A 14,940-nucleotide genomic window follows, 5' to 3' on the forward strand; every position below is an offset into this window, starting at 1 on the left:
TCTAAGTCTCCCTGCTAATTCCTTGTTATCTTTATCTACACCCTCCGGCAGATTCTGTATATGAAGGAAAACATGTGATACTTGTTTTTTTATTTTATTTTGCTTAACATTATGATCTTCAGTTCCATTTATTTTCCTGTAAATTACATTATTTCATTCTCCTTTATGGCTGAATAATATTCCATTGTGTATGTACATCACATTTACTTTATCTATTCATCCATTGTTGAGCATCTAGGTTGATTCCATAATTTGGTTATTATGAATTGTGCTGCAGTGAGCATGGGTATGTGGGTATCTGTATAGAAAGTTGACTCCAGTTCCTATAGCAGTGGTGTAGCTGACTCATATAGAAGTTCTATTTCTGTTCAACAGTCTATAAAGATTCCTTGTCCCCCACATCCTTGGTAGTATTTATTATTTTTTATATTCTTGATTGCCATTATGACTGGGGTGGTATAGAATCACAAAGTATTTTTAGTTTGCCTTTTCCTAATGGTTAAAAATGTCGAACTTTTTTTCATATAAATTTGACTGTTTATACATCTTTTGAAAAGTGTCTGTACAATTAATTTTTCCATTTATTGATTGAGTCATTTGTGGGTTTTTTGGTGTTTTGAGTTATGTATATATTATGGATATTAATCCTCTGTTAGAAGAATAGCTAACAAAGATTTTCTCCCATTCTATAGGTTTTCTCTTCGCTGTTAATTGTTTTCCTTGTTGTCCATTTTGTCAATTCTTGCTATTATTTCTAGAGCTATTAGAGTCCTATTCAGGACGTGTTTGCCTGTACCTATTTCTTGAAGTGTTTCTCCTATCTTTCCTTTTAGCAGTTTTCATGTTTTAGTATTACATTTACATTTAGGTATTTGAAACATTTTGAGTTCGTTCTTGTACAGGGTGATAGATAGGGGTCTGGTTTCAATCTTCTACATATAGATGTCAATTTATCCCTGCACCATTTGTTAAACAGGCTGCTTTTTCTCCAACATATGATTTTGGCACGTTTGTCAATATCATCTATTTTTCTAAGGGCCTATTCATTTTTCCCTCCAAACCATTTAGTCTCCCCTAAATTGCCTACACCCCCTATCTCCCATGAAGAGGACATAAAGCCTCTGAATCTCACTGATTTATTGTGTATTTGCTTTTCTTTCCTATGATGTTCCCATGCACATAATGCATTTGTATACCTTTTCTCCTGTTAATCTGCCTGTTTTCAGTTGATTTCAAAGACTCAGTTATAAACCCTTGGGAGATGCAATAAAAGTCTTGCCTCCACAATGATCTTATTTTATCAAAAAATAATACTTATATAAAAATGCATAAGCAATTATATAACACCTGTATCTCATTTATTGGCTACCTTGCTCCTAGTTGAGATAAAGCAATTAAGGAGGATATTATTTTCTGGTTCTGACTTCTTTGTCATAGTTTAAGTAATTCATACTTCTCCAGTGCATCTAAGTATCTATATCTGTGCTTGGTAATGGTAATAAAAAATGAAAGAGATGATATTAGTAATTCCTATGTATGAATAAATTGATGGTGGTATCCCTCATATATATAATTTGTTTAAAAATATTCTGTCTTTATTATGATTTCACTCTGGCTCATACAATTGATCAACTTTTGTGCAGATTAGAGTTGGTAATCCTAATGTATTTTATTATTTTCTATGTACACATGAACACATGTGGTGGTAGCACAGTGGAGTACTTATGGTCATGTAGCCACATTCTCTGTCACTTACTTGTTACATGACCTTGGTCAAATTTACCAACCTTTATACTTAGGTTTTTTTTTTTTTTTAAAGTGGAGAAAGTAAGAAAGCCTACCTGGAAGTATTGTTAAAAGAAGAGTGAGTGGATACATAGACTGCCTTGAGCAGTGTCTAGCACATAGCCCACAACTGAGCGTCCGTGAATGTTAACTCTTGTCATTACTGCTGGTTCACATTTATTTTAGATAAGTTCTGGATTTCAAGTTGGTAAATTTTATGGTGAATGAAAGAATTCATGGAAGGGCACAATGGTAAAGTAAGTTGGGGATTTTTATACATTTTGAGAAATTTCCAGTGGAGGTTGTGCTAAGAAAAAAAATAAGTTGTTATTTCTGGACCAGGAATTTCTAAACAAGCAGGGTCTACTTTGTTAGTAGTTATTTTACTAGGCAGTAGCATGTGTTACCAGTTAGTATAATGGCACACATCTATATTTTACATGCTCATTCGCCTTTAGACCTACAAGAGCAGAGTAGACTGGAGGCCAAGTCGGCAGAGTAGTGAGGGCTGATGGTGATTATCCATGCAATATTCTCAAGAATTTTCCATGTAAAGAAAATTTGAGAAATATTAGTAATTAAGTCATAAACCTGTGCTTATAAACTTTACCAGAGTCATGTAATATATACTTGTAAATTAATTTCTTCTGCATTATAATTTACCTTATTTGTCTTGTCAAAGTCAGAGTTTCAGTAAGAGCAGATTAGCATTAGCACTAAACAGTTCCCAGAAGCAGTGCAGTTGTTTTATTCTTTATGCCCCTTCCATTGATAAAAGAGTATTTCATTTGTGTTATGAATTTGTTTCATTGATTTTTCTCACAATCATAGAAATAATTGATTATACTTTTAAGTGCACTGGCATAAAATTATATTTTTAAAAAGAATATTCAGAATTCATGGAATATGTTTTACCTAACTTTTTTTTAGCTCTAATACTTCATTTTCTGACCTCCAGTTCTATTTCTTGAATGAAGCACCACACTGAGATCCCCTGGCCTGTTTTCTTCTTGTAGGATCCCCTTTTTCTGGTGTTCCTTGCTTTTTTGATCTCTGTACCCTCAAACATTTCCTTCCTTATTTTATCCTGAAATAATTTCTTCTTTTTCTGTATTCACCAAATACTCTCTCTGCATTTCTCTTTTAGCACTTGTCACTATATCACATAAATACTGTAGGAGGGGCAAAGGCCAAACTCTGCACTTAGGCTAGATGCCATCAACTTTTCCTGATCCAGGCTTGCTGGGAAGCTCATGGAAGTTCTGAACCTGGACCTGGAAAGAAATAGCTGAAGAAGCTTGTTTAATCTGGAAAAGAGAGAGAGAGAGAGAGAGAGAGAGAGAGAGAGAGAGAGAGAGAGAGAGAAAATATTTCAAAATAAAGTAGGAAAAATTTATACACACACAATATTTTACAATATATATATCTTGTGGAATAAGATACAAACTGAATTAATGACCCACATCAAATGAGAAAGTCTTAAGAGTGGACAGCACAATGGAAAGTAGGCCTCCACTTTCAGCAACACCATCTGAGTGAGCCCCCCTGGCAGGAAGGGTTAGGACGAGTGTGCCTGAGGCAGCAGTGACAGTCACTTACTTGTTACATTACGTTGGGCCACAGTGCTGAGAGGAATAATGGTCTTGAACTACAGGGTAAAGAATGTGTCAACACCCAACTCATCTTGTCTGCATCTTCTGCTCTTAAATAAGCACATAAAACCTAGATCCCAAGAGGAGACAAATTTTGGTTCCAGGGGTGTCACCTAGAACACACATATCATCTGCTCAAATGGGGTAGCTAAGTCCTGGGGTCTTCACTTCCCTTTAGTTTATTGCTCTTAGTTAAATGAAGTTTATCTCCACTAAGAGGAAGATGTTACAAGAAGGCTCACGAAGAGTAGCTTTAATCCATGTGGATTTGCTATGGAGAACTAAAATAAGCTGTTTACCCCTTTTGATAAATCCTCTAATTCACAGGACAACTTGAAGAACTAAGAAGAGAGGATAGAGGGATATCATGCAGGGAGAAAGTCTCTAGAAACTGGGCCTAGAATGAAATAGAGGAAGAAACTTATTAAAAATATGGAAAAGAGAATATTTAATGTGTATCAAAATAGCTTTTCAAATAATTATAAACACTTCATACAAGATATTTATGCTTTTTCTGTTGACACAGATAAAGCAGGTCTAAGACTAACAAATGCTCTACACTGGGAGGTAGGTTTCAGCCTGGTGGGAGGGAAAAACCGATAAATCACCTACAAACCAACAAACACAAACTTTGACCACAAGAGAAAAAAAAATCTCTTTCTCATACAGTAATGAGTTTTGGGTCATTGGAGGTGTTCAAGCAGAGATGGAATGACCACTTTTAGGGAATGGTGCAGAAAAGATTCCAACATCTGATAATGGTTGGGTTAAATGACCTGTGAGGTTTCTCTGAAATCTGTTTTATGTTTCTGAAAATGTAACAGATTTTATGCCTTAGATATAAGGTTCAGGAAGCCATATTATTTCTAAGCAATTTCTCATGTCCCATTTAGTAAAAAATAAAGAAACGAACTCCTTCCTGAATGAGAAAGGAATAGAATTGGGGCTTTGTATTTTTCTTGTCAAAAGAGGCCTTCAACAGCTTTTGTCCTACAGAACCTAAGAAAATATACAATGTACTAAATTCTAAGACCTTTCCCTTTTTAATATTTTCTTTTGTGAAAGCTAGTTTCATTTCTCACCTTGTAGGGAAGGAGTCAGCTCTGAGGTTTATCACCTTTTATGATCCCTTTTGCCTCAGAGAGCAGGGTTTCTCAGTGTGTAGTCAGGGCACCATTTAATTCAGACTATCCTGGGGTGCTTGTTTAAAATTTAGATTCTTGGCCTCACTCAAGCATAGTAAATCAGAATATTTGAGTTGGTACACTTTGAATCCTAGTATTAACAAATACCTTCTGATGATTCTTATACATGCTAAGTTCAAGAATGTTTGCAGTAGAGCTACATGATTTGGGGGTTTGAGTATGTAAGTACAAAGAACATGTTTTATTTTCATGTTGTCAAATATCAAAAATGCTACTCCTTTGTGTACAATACCTGGGGCAAAACAAGACAAAACAAAACAGAAAAAAACTTTGTAAAAGTCAATAGTGATCCTCTAAAATTACTTTTCTTTGTATAGTTTTTTTCATTTTTCTTACTTTCATTATCAATTTAAGAACAAGAAAAAATTATAATACATTTGTTTTTGCATATGAACCAATGCTTCTAAAAGGAGAATCATGTTAGAAGATTTTAAAATGAAGTAGGAAAAATTTTAATCTTTTATATTTTTTTAATAAAAATAGTTGTTGGTGGGCTAGCTTGCCCACCAATAGCAGCTAGCCTGTCAACAGCATGTCGCTGAAATCAAAGATTTGCCTGATTTCTCTGTGGGTAACAATAATGTTGGTTCACTCCATGATCTTAAAAATTCATGCCTTTGTATGAAGAAGTAACTGTGTTTTTCAGGACTTTTTTTCCCCTTCTAATTGCCAGTGACAGATATGGTACTCAAACTTAGCTTAAGAAAATTAAATGAAACAAACAAATAAAACCCCAAAGAAACAGAAAACGTAACTGGAGGGGATAAGTGTAAGCAGAAATAATGAACATGATTTTGACACTATAATGAAAATACAAATAACCAGGATGGAAGCAGACCTCAAATGGATCAGCAAGCTTTCCTTTATTCTGCAGCAGAGTCAATCAATCAGGCACTGGAAAGGCTCATTTTTTGGTACAAAAATGGCCACCAGTTACAGAGGGGCTCTGAGTTTTATAGTTCACAATGAAGGTGAATTAATCATTGGAAACTGTGGACATGCTGATTGGACAGTCGGGGAACTAGTTGTGCAGGTTAAAATTTTAACTCAGGAAAGCAGTTTTAAAAAGTTTTAAATTCATTGTTATCAGAGAAGCTCAGAACTTGGTGTTCATTGCATATCTTCTTTTGCTGGGGTTCATTGTTTCTCAGAGCTTCACTATTTGCTTTTCTCTTTCCAGGACTCATTGATAATGGGAAAGGGTAAAAATCCATGGCCCAGCATCTCAATACCCACCTCCTCCCTTGAAGGCCCACTGTGGTTGGGAAAGGATGAAATGTTTGCTTTTGATGGAGATGCTGGGGATGAACCAGAAAGGGATAAAAGTTGGCTTTTTTCCTTCAGGGCCCAATGTTCCTGGGAAAGTATTTACTGGGAAAGGTTTAATGTTTGGCTAATTTTCTTTTTCCCTCCTGAACCACACTATCTTTCTGTTTTTTCCTGGGAGCTGTCTTGTAGGAATATTATTTTACATAACCCTTCAATAAAAACGAACTTCAATTATGTGTTTAACTTCAAGTTTGGAGTTTAACTGGTATCATCAGAATTTTGCCTTGGGCCATTAAGACTTAGCTATTATCTCTTTTTCTGGATAAACATCATTCTATAAATGCTCCCTAGGTGTGGCAAAGATGCAGGAACAGCTTTAGGCCCTTATGTTCTTATGCATAGTCGTTTAAGAAAAGAGATAAGGTATCTTCCCAAATTCCTTCTGCAAATCCCCAGATAACACTAAGGAGTTAACCCAGCCAGGGTCAATGCCTATTCCTTTCTTAATCACAGTGGCCAGTGAGATGAAGTCCTTGAAATTCTCGATTGTTCATTCCTGGGTCGCACATCCACCTTAAGAGGAAAGGCTGTGCCATCCTATGGGGATCCAGTGGCCTGTATGAGCAGGGGCTTGGTTTTCTCAAAGGAGAGATTGAACAAAAGAAAGCAATGATGCTGCCCAAGAGAACCACTTAAGTCCTTCTTTTGATAGATATATATTGATCATGAGATACTGAAGATGTGGAGAGGAATCTCACATTGACCTGTTCTCATTAGGCCTAGTTCAGTGATGGGACTAGTTTTTGATGGTTGCTTTATAAGTGGTAAAGGCTATGTGGAGGTAGAATGAAGTTCTGAGGGAGCCACAAGGTCTGTGAAGCTAAGTAGAACTCAAGTTTGAAGAGAAAACAGCAAAAGTTAAGTGTAAGCTGGATCTGGAGACAGAGTGGGCATCCGGAGAATGAGGTAGGTGTAGTGGGGACAGAAGCCCAGGAAGGGAGACATACATTTCAAAGGAAAGAAAGTGCAAATACAATCTTATGTGATAGTTAGCATTTATATTATGATCAAAATAGACTTTCCAAGCAACCAGCTTGAGAAAAAAACACTGACTCAGGATAAAATTTGAGCTGTTTGTCCATTTTGGCTGGAAGCCAGTGCAACTTAACTCAATTTCTTTTAAACTGAACTGTTTCCACTTGTAAGAAAAGACCTATAGTGGGAAAAAAGAATTTTTAAAGATCAAGTTGTTAAGATAAAATGTTAGAAAGCTCTTAAAAGCAATTACAGTGAAGAAGTAACACTTTTATGTCTCACTAAAGGAAAAAAAAATAATATGGTGGCAATGCAAGAAGGGATACTGAAAATTCAATGAAATGTAAAAACAGTAGAAGTTACAGGTCTCTGTAGATTTTGGCTGTTTTTAAAGATGACAAGGATGAGTATTGTACCTGTGTGTTGCTGGTGATGATTTGAATGTGGATTATTTTGAATAAAATATTGATTGGTTCAAAATATACAAACAAAGGAAGTTTTCAAACAATTTGAGGTGGAGTAAACTAAAGAGGATCCAGGAAAGAGACTGTCTTATAAGGTAGAACAATATCAAAACTATGTTTGTCTCTAGTTTTTCACACGAGACTCTACAGATGTTCGATTCAATAATAATTAGCTCTAGTGAGACCAATCATGGAATGATGACGTGGGTGTTAATAAAAAGAGGACTATTTTCAATCCTATACCTATTTTATTGTATTCAATCCTCAGATCCTCAAAATGGCCCTTTAATGTGTACTACAATATTAACTCAATTTTACAAATGAGAGAATGAGACACAGAGGGCCTGAGTAACATGGTCAAGGTCAGGGAATTGGAGTTATCTGGAATCTGACTCATGCAGAATGACCCTGGTGTCCAACAGTGGAAGATGTAAGCTTGTATTTTTTAAGCATCTACTATGAGCACAGACTTACACTTGCATCGTCTGTTCTTCACAGATGCCCTATTCTCACCCACGACCCATGCAGACAAAACGAACTGGGTTTAAAAGAGCTGGCTGCAACATTAAGCTAAGAAAGCAGTAAAAAATCATGCGACACAGACATAAGTTTTTCAGATCAAGGGAGGGACGGCTCTGTGACCTTAAGGGTCAGCTTCCATGCTGGATAGAGTGCTGGAAAAGAGAATGTGAGCCTGGAATCTCTTTATTATATAGCAAGGGCATCAGAGGGGGGTAAGTTTTCAAGGATGGAGTCTTGCTTTGTGATGTCTAGTGGTCAGCAGATTGATTGACATCCTGGAGAGTCACACCCATCTCAAGTGCTGCGTGGGATCTTAGGCAGAGCTAGAGGGGGAGATGCACCTGTATCATGCAATCATTCCCTTGATAGGGAGTTTGATCCCTTGATAGAACCAGGCCTATCCCCTCAAGAGGCTACTATGAGCAACACAATCCACACACAGTCCACAGATGGCTTGTGGCACCCTATGAACAGATATTATTTTATGTTCTGTTCTCCAGATGAGGGATGACTTGAGGTGCTGAGAAAATTTGCCCAGGTAAAATAAGACATAGTCAAATAGGTGTTCTTGACGTCACAGACTGCACCAGAATCACTACCCTATATGATCTCCTTCCTGTGCTAGATACAGGAATAATTAAGAGCAAGAAGAAATCAGTTTTTCATTCATTATCCTTCATGAATTTTAACAAATGTCCATTTAATTACAAGATACTATTCTACTGAGACTTTAATAGTAAAGACTAGTGAAGAATTACTGAAGGACTTCAATATGCTATTCACAAACAGTTAATTTTAAAGAAACTTATATCTGGGCTATAAAGACCCCATGTATTATACTTTGGAACTTAAATTTATTTAACAAAATTTTCATTAATGTATATCCCATATGTTGATTTTCAATAGCTATCTGAATTTTTTTATTTTTATAAAAGACATTTTTGAATTTTGATACTGATTTCAGATATAAAATTGTTAGATTTCTGGTTAAGTATACCTGTTAACCTTTATTAGAGGTTAAAACTTCAGCACAGGCTTATGGTTCAGTAGGTAGATTGAGCATGTGCTGATTCTACTTCTATGATCCAAAACGCATAATAAGAATAAAAATTCCTTTTCTGAAAGCTAGTCAATGGAGTGTGAAAGATTTCATTAAATATAATGGGGAGAAAAGAGCAGAGTACAGATAGGTTAAAAAGGATGGAGGAAATCATAGCTTAGAAAATGTCCAGAAAAAGGCACAAATCAGAAGAGCTTTACCTTATAAATACCAGGGGTCATATGGGACTTGGAGACTCCAGGTTAGAATAGACAATGGGGGCAGATAGCCTTAAAAATAAGGGGTGGAGGAGATGGGGAACCTGTTGCTGAAAAATATTCTCTTCTTACACATTTTCCTTTCCTTAAGCCCCAAATGCCTCCCAACAAAAGTAAAAATTAAAGATGGTGTTTTAGTCAGCTTTTTCACTGCTGTGACTAAAAGACCTGACCAGAACAATTGTAGAGGAGGATAAATTTATTTGGGACTCACAGTTTCAGAGGTCTCAGTCCATAGACAGGCTCTATTTCTCTCTTGGGGCTTGAAATGAGGCTGAACATCATGGTGGAAGAGTGGATGATCAGAAAGGAGAGAGAGAGAAAGAGAGAGAGAGAGAGAGAGAGAGAGAGACAGACAGACAGACTCCACTCCAGATACAAAATGCATGCCCTAAAGGCACACCCCCAATGACCCACTTCCTCCAGCCACACCCTACCTATTGGAAATGGAAACTGAAAAAACCAAAATAGTGAGGCCTAGGAAAATGGAATGAAAAAGAAAGCTATACATTGATAGCTTTCATCTCTCCCAGGATAAATCCTTTTCAGATGTGGGCCACAGGCGGGGAGAAACTGTTTCATCAAACCTAGAATGATAGTCTCTAGGAAACTGTAATCTCTTCAGATATAACTCCTCTCCAGGTGCTGGCCATGGACCCCCAACCCAACAACTCAATTTCCTGAGTGCCCAAACTATGACACTCACTAAATCACCCACAAAGTATATGAGCCTACTGCCCTTCTTTGTTCAGTGGCTCATTTTCCACCAGGAAAGTGGGTCCATTCCCGTAGTTGTAGTTCCGTTCCTGAATAAAACGCTGAAATGATCCATGAAGTTTGTGTTGGGAAGATCTCTTTGTTCTAACACTACCTGCCTTCAGTTACCACTCAGTTAATCCAGTTAGAGGATTGATTCACTGATTGGGTTAGGATTTCCATAAGCTAATCATTTCTCCTCCAGCCCTTCTTGCATTGTCTCATACATAAATTTTGGGGGGACACCTCACATCCAAACCGTAACAGATGGGTATAGAAAGTGGTACAGTGGTTGCCAAGGGTTGTTGCTATTTAATAGGGACAGAGGTCTCTTTCTGTTTAGGGGAAGTACTCGTTCAATGGGTGTGGAGTTTCAGTGTGGGATGATGAAAAATTCTGACATGGACATGGTAATGGTTGCAAAACAATAGAATGTACTTAATATCACTGAAATGGTTAAAATTGTGAGTATTATATTATACATGTTTTATCACAATAAAAAAAGAAAGGAGACTTCTTACCTAGAGTAATTTAAAAGGGCTACTGGATAAAACTAGGAATGTTAATGCGGGAGTTGGTTTCCTAGAGTGAAGTCTTCAATACTGTGGTCATTTACAGTGGTTGACTTGCTATTATTGGCTCAATTGTAGGTGAAGCCTCTAGTTGGTAAACTCTTGCCCACAAATATAAAGGAATCCAGTGCATTCTCTGCTGCGTTAACCTTAAGAACAGACAATCAAGGAATCAAACAAATGAGAAATATGAAAGATAGGGACCAAGTTTAATAATTAGCAATAGTGATTTGAAAGGGAATATCTCATTAAAGAAACACACGAGAACTTTAAGGTCCTCTCTAGAATCATAAGAAAGACTTTAGCGAAATATTTTAAAATTAAGAACAGTGTGCTGTTAAAATAATAAAAAAAAAGAAACCTAAGAGTGTAACCAATGGAAAAGTCAGTAGAAGATAAAGGAAAACAGAAGTAACAAATCTTCTAGAAATATGATAAAAAGAGCAATAACAACAACAGCAAATAAAGCAAAAAAAAAAAAAAAAAAAAGGAAAATATTAGAATCAAGTGGAATGACATAAAGATTGATCTAAAGTTTGATATCCAGACAGTGGAAGTTTCTGAATTATGAGTCTTTGTTTTGGAAGGACCTACTGTTTGTTCAGCAAAGTGATACAGAAGACATGTTATCGTAAAAATTTAGAATACCAAAGGTAAAGAGAAAATGCTAAAGTTTTCAGGAAAAAGAAACAGTGAAGAGAAAAAAAAAACATGTCAACTTACAAATCAATAATAAAAATACAAATAACCCAATTTAAAAATTGGAAAAGGAATTGAATGGGTATTTTTTCCAAGAAGAGAAACTAATGGCAGTTAATATGAAGAGATGCTCAATGTCAGTAGCTGTCAGAGAAATGCAAATCAAATCCACAGGGCATATCACTTCACACCTTCTAGGATATCTATGATCAAGGATATAATAAACAGTAGTACAGAGAATGTAGACAAATTTGAAACACTATATTGATAGTGAGAACAGAGATCTGTATATTGCTTTGGAAAACAGTTTGTCAGTTTCTCAAAAGGTTAAATATAGAGTTATCATATATATGGCCAGAAATCAGCTAAGAAATTATATTCTATATTCAGCTAAGAGAAATTAAAACAAAGGTCCACAGAAAATCTTGTGCATAAATGTTCATAAGAGCATTATTCATAAAGATTGTGGATGTATCTCAGTGATAGACTGCTTGGCTCACATGCACAAACCCTGGGTTCAATTTCCTATACTACAAAAACAAAAAGGAAAAAAGAAACAGAAAAACAAAACAAAAAAGCAACTAAAATAAGGGAAGAAGGTAAATCGATTCTGCCTAAAGCACCGAGCTGGTAGTTCCTGCCTAATCAAGGAACACTGTCCATAATAGTCCCAAAGTGGAACTATTGATTGATGAATGGATGAACAAAATATAGTAGTATACACACAAAATGACTATAAATACAAAAGTAGTTAATATATACATACATACATATACATATATTTGGATATATGTATAAACTTGGTGGATATATATGAATATACAACAAATTGGATAAATCTTGAAAATATTATGCTAAGTAAAAGAAGTAAAAGTGAGTCAGTAACAAAAGACTACAGATTTAAGATGCTATTTATATGTCCAGAACAAGAACACCTATAGAGATAGAATATAGCCTAGTGTTTGGCTAAGGATATAGGAGTTAAAGGAAAATGAGAAGTGACTACTTACTGGGTACAGTTTATTTTTTGAAGATGAAAATGTCAAGAAGTTCTTGTAGGGGTGGTTGCACAGGCCTCTGAATACTCTAAAAACCACTGAAGAGTACTAATATGGCATTATGTAAAAATGTGGATGTGTAACCGATGTGATTCTGCAATCTGTATTTGGGGTAAAAATGGGAGTTCATAACTCACTTGAATCTAAAGTATGAAATATGTCAAGAGTTTTGTAATGTTTTGAACAACCAATAAAAAAAAAAGAGTTGAGGATGAAAAAAAATAAATGGGCAAATTGTGTGGTGTATGTGACTTAGAAAAAGAATTAAATCTGAGAGCTGAAAAAATATCTCATATATTCAAGGATTTATAAACTTCACTTCCTAAGCATCTTTCCTTAGGGAGGGAATTGATAGTATCATAAAAAATAAGCAAGGAAAAGAAGGACATGACATTCAGAAAGAGGTGATGCCATCCAAAGGAGAAAGGACCTGAAGTCCCAGGAAGAGCACGGTTCATCAGGCCTAGAGAGCATCCTAGAATGGAGGATGCTGGCAGGGAATTCTTTGTGTGCAAGGAAGGAAGAAGTTTCTAAGAGTTGAAATAAAGGACTACTTCCAAAGAGAATAAGAATATAATAAGGATTCAAGGGAAAACTAAGAAAGGCAATTGGAAAAGACATAAGACACTCCAGGCAAAACAAAAACATAATAGTGCTTGCAGTTTTATTATTTTGAGCTGTTGTTCATAACAGAGCCTATGATTACAACATCATAATAATATAAGCGCTACAGTTTCTCAATAAAGACAACATGTAAAATAATTTGTTGTAATTACAAAGCACAATGTAAGTAATGTCATCATTGAAAAAGTAAAATTAGAAATACAAGTGATAAGTGGGGAGGTAGAAAAGTGGGGGAAAGTGTGCGAAAGACAAGAGTGGCAGATGTCAATCATAACAAAGGAGGCCCACAGATACTGTCTACAGTTACAGAATACGAAATAGTGGGTCAGTTTAAAAAATTATTTTCTAAAATCTTTTAAATTCTGAGATTCTTTGAGTTTAAATAAGAGACTATACTTCAAACAGCAATCTACATATTTTTCTTCCCTTACTGGTGGAGTTCAAGACCACACCCTACTTTCACTGTTACCAGTTGATCTTCCTTTCCCTCTTCATCTCTATTTCTCAGTCATTGACCTCTCAATGGCCAAATCTAATGGATTCATCTCTTTTTGTGACACATTTGGGTCATTTGCTGATGAAGGCATAATATGTGGTAGATATCCTTCTATGACAATAAGAAATGATTTACATTATCATTTGCAATTGTTTTATGATATAAAGTTATCATCAAATACCTTTATTGTTAAATTTTGTTTCTAATTATTTATTTTTGTAATTGGTACTATAATTGTGTCCTAGTTTGTACAATATTTATTCAGTTGACCTTTTTTTTCTTATGACAATTTCCTTAAAATGTAAATTTCTGCCTGAAATTATTTGTATTTGAAAGTTTGAATCTACTTCCACACTGATCTCTAGAAATATTTATTGACCTACAATTCCATTAGCAATATATGATATTTCCTGTTTTCAGACACTTATCAATACCTACTAGTATCAGTCTTTTCCATGTCACCAAATTGCATTGTTATTAAAATTAGCATAGATAGTTTTTAGTAGGGTGTACAGATTTCAGTGCTTGATACTGTTATGGTTTAGATGTGGTGTCCTCCCAAAAGCTCATGTGTGAGACAATGTGAGAAGGTTTGGAGGAGAAATGACTGGGCTATATTCTTAACCTAATCAGTTGATTGATCAATCCCTGATGGGATTAACTGAGTGGTAACTGGAGGCAGGTGGGGTGTGGCTGGAGGAAGTAGTTCACTGGGGGTGTGGCTCTGGGGTATATATTTTGTATCTCTCTCTGCTTTCTGATCCACAGGTGAGCTGCTTCCCTCTGCTACACTCTTCCACTATGGTGCCTGCCTTATCTGGAGCCTCAAGGAAGGGAGCCAGCTGTCTCTGGAATGAGATCTCTGAAGCCGTGGTGAGCCATTAAATGAACTTGTCCTCCTCTACAGTTGTTTTGGTCAGGTCCTTTAGTCACAGCAGTGAAAAAGCTGACTAAAACAATACCAGGAGACATGGCGGCTCCGCTGGGTGGTATGTTCTCCGATCAGCCACCGGGCCCCCCCGCAACCCGCGCCGGGACTCCCGGGCCAGGCTTCGCTTCTTCAGGCAGCGCCTGGCGCGCCGAGGACTTCTAGCAGCACCTTGGTGGACGAGCTGGAGTCGTCGTTCGAGGCTTGCTTTGCTTCTCTCGTGAGTCAAGATTATGTCAATGGCACCGATCAGGAAGAAATTTGAACTGGTGTTGATCAGTGTATCCAGAAGTTTCTGGATATTGCAAGACAGACAGAATGCTTTTTTCTACAAAAAAGATTGCAGTTGTCTGTTCAGAAACCTGAGCAAGTTATAAAAGAGGACGTCTCAGAACTAAGAAATGAGTTGCAGCGGAAAGATGCACTGGTGCAGAAGCACTTGACAAAGCTGAGGCATTGGCAGCAGGTGCTGGAGGACATCAATGTGCAGCACAAAAAGCCGGCTGAGGTCCCTCAGGGCTCCTTGGCCTACCTGGAGCAGGCATCTGCCAACATTCC

The 14,940-nt window shown here is 36.5% G+C and overlaps 1 pseudogene; it reads left to right on the forward strand.

Moving 5' to 3' along the window:
• Window positions 1-14,424: 14,424 nt before the first annotated feature.
• Window positions 14,425-14,940, forward strand: part of LOC107143683 — a 4,517-nt pseudogene continuing 4,001 nt past the window's right edge.

The sequence above is a fragment of the Marmota marmota genome, unplaced genomic scaffold (genome assembly GCF_001458135.2).
Source record: "Marmota marmota marmota unplaced genomic scaffold, marMar, whole genome shotgun sequence".
In the NCBI taxonomy this organism is placed as follows: Eukaryota; Metazoa; Chordata; class Mammalia; order Rodentia; family Sciuridae; genus Marmota; species Marmota marmota.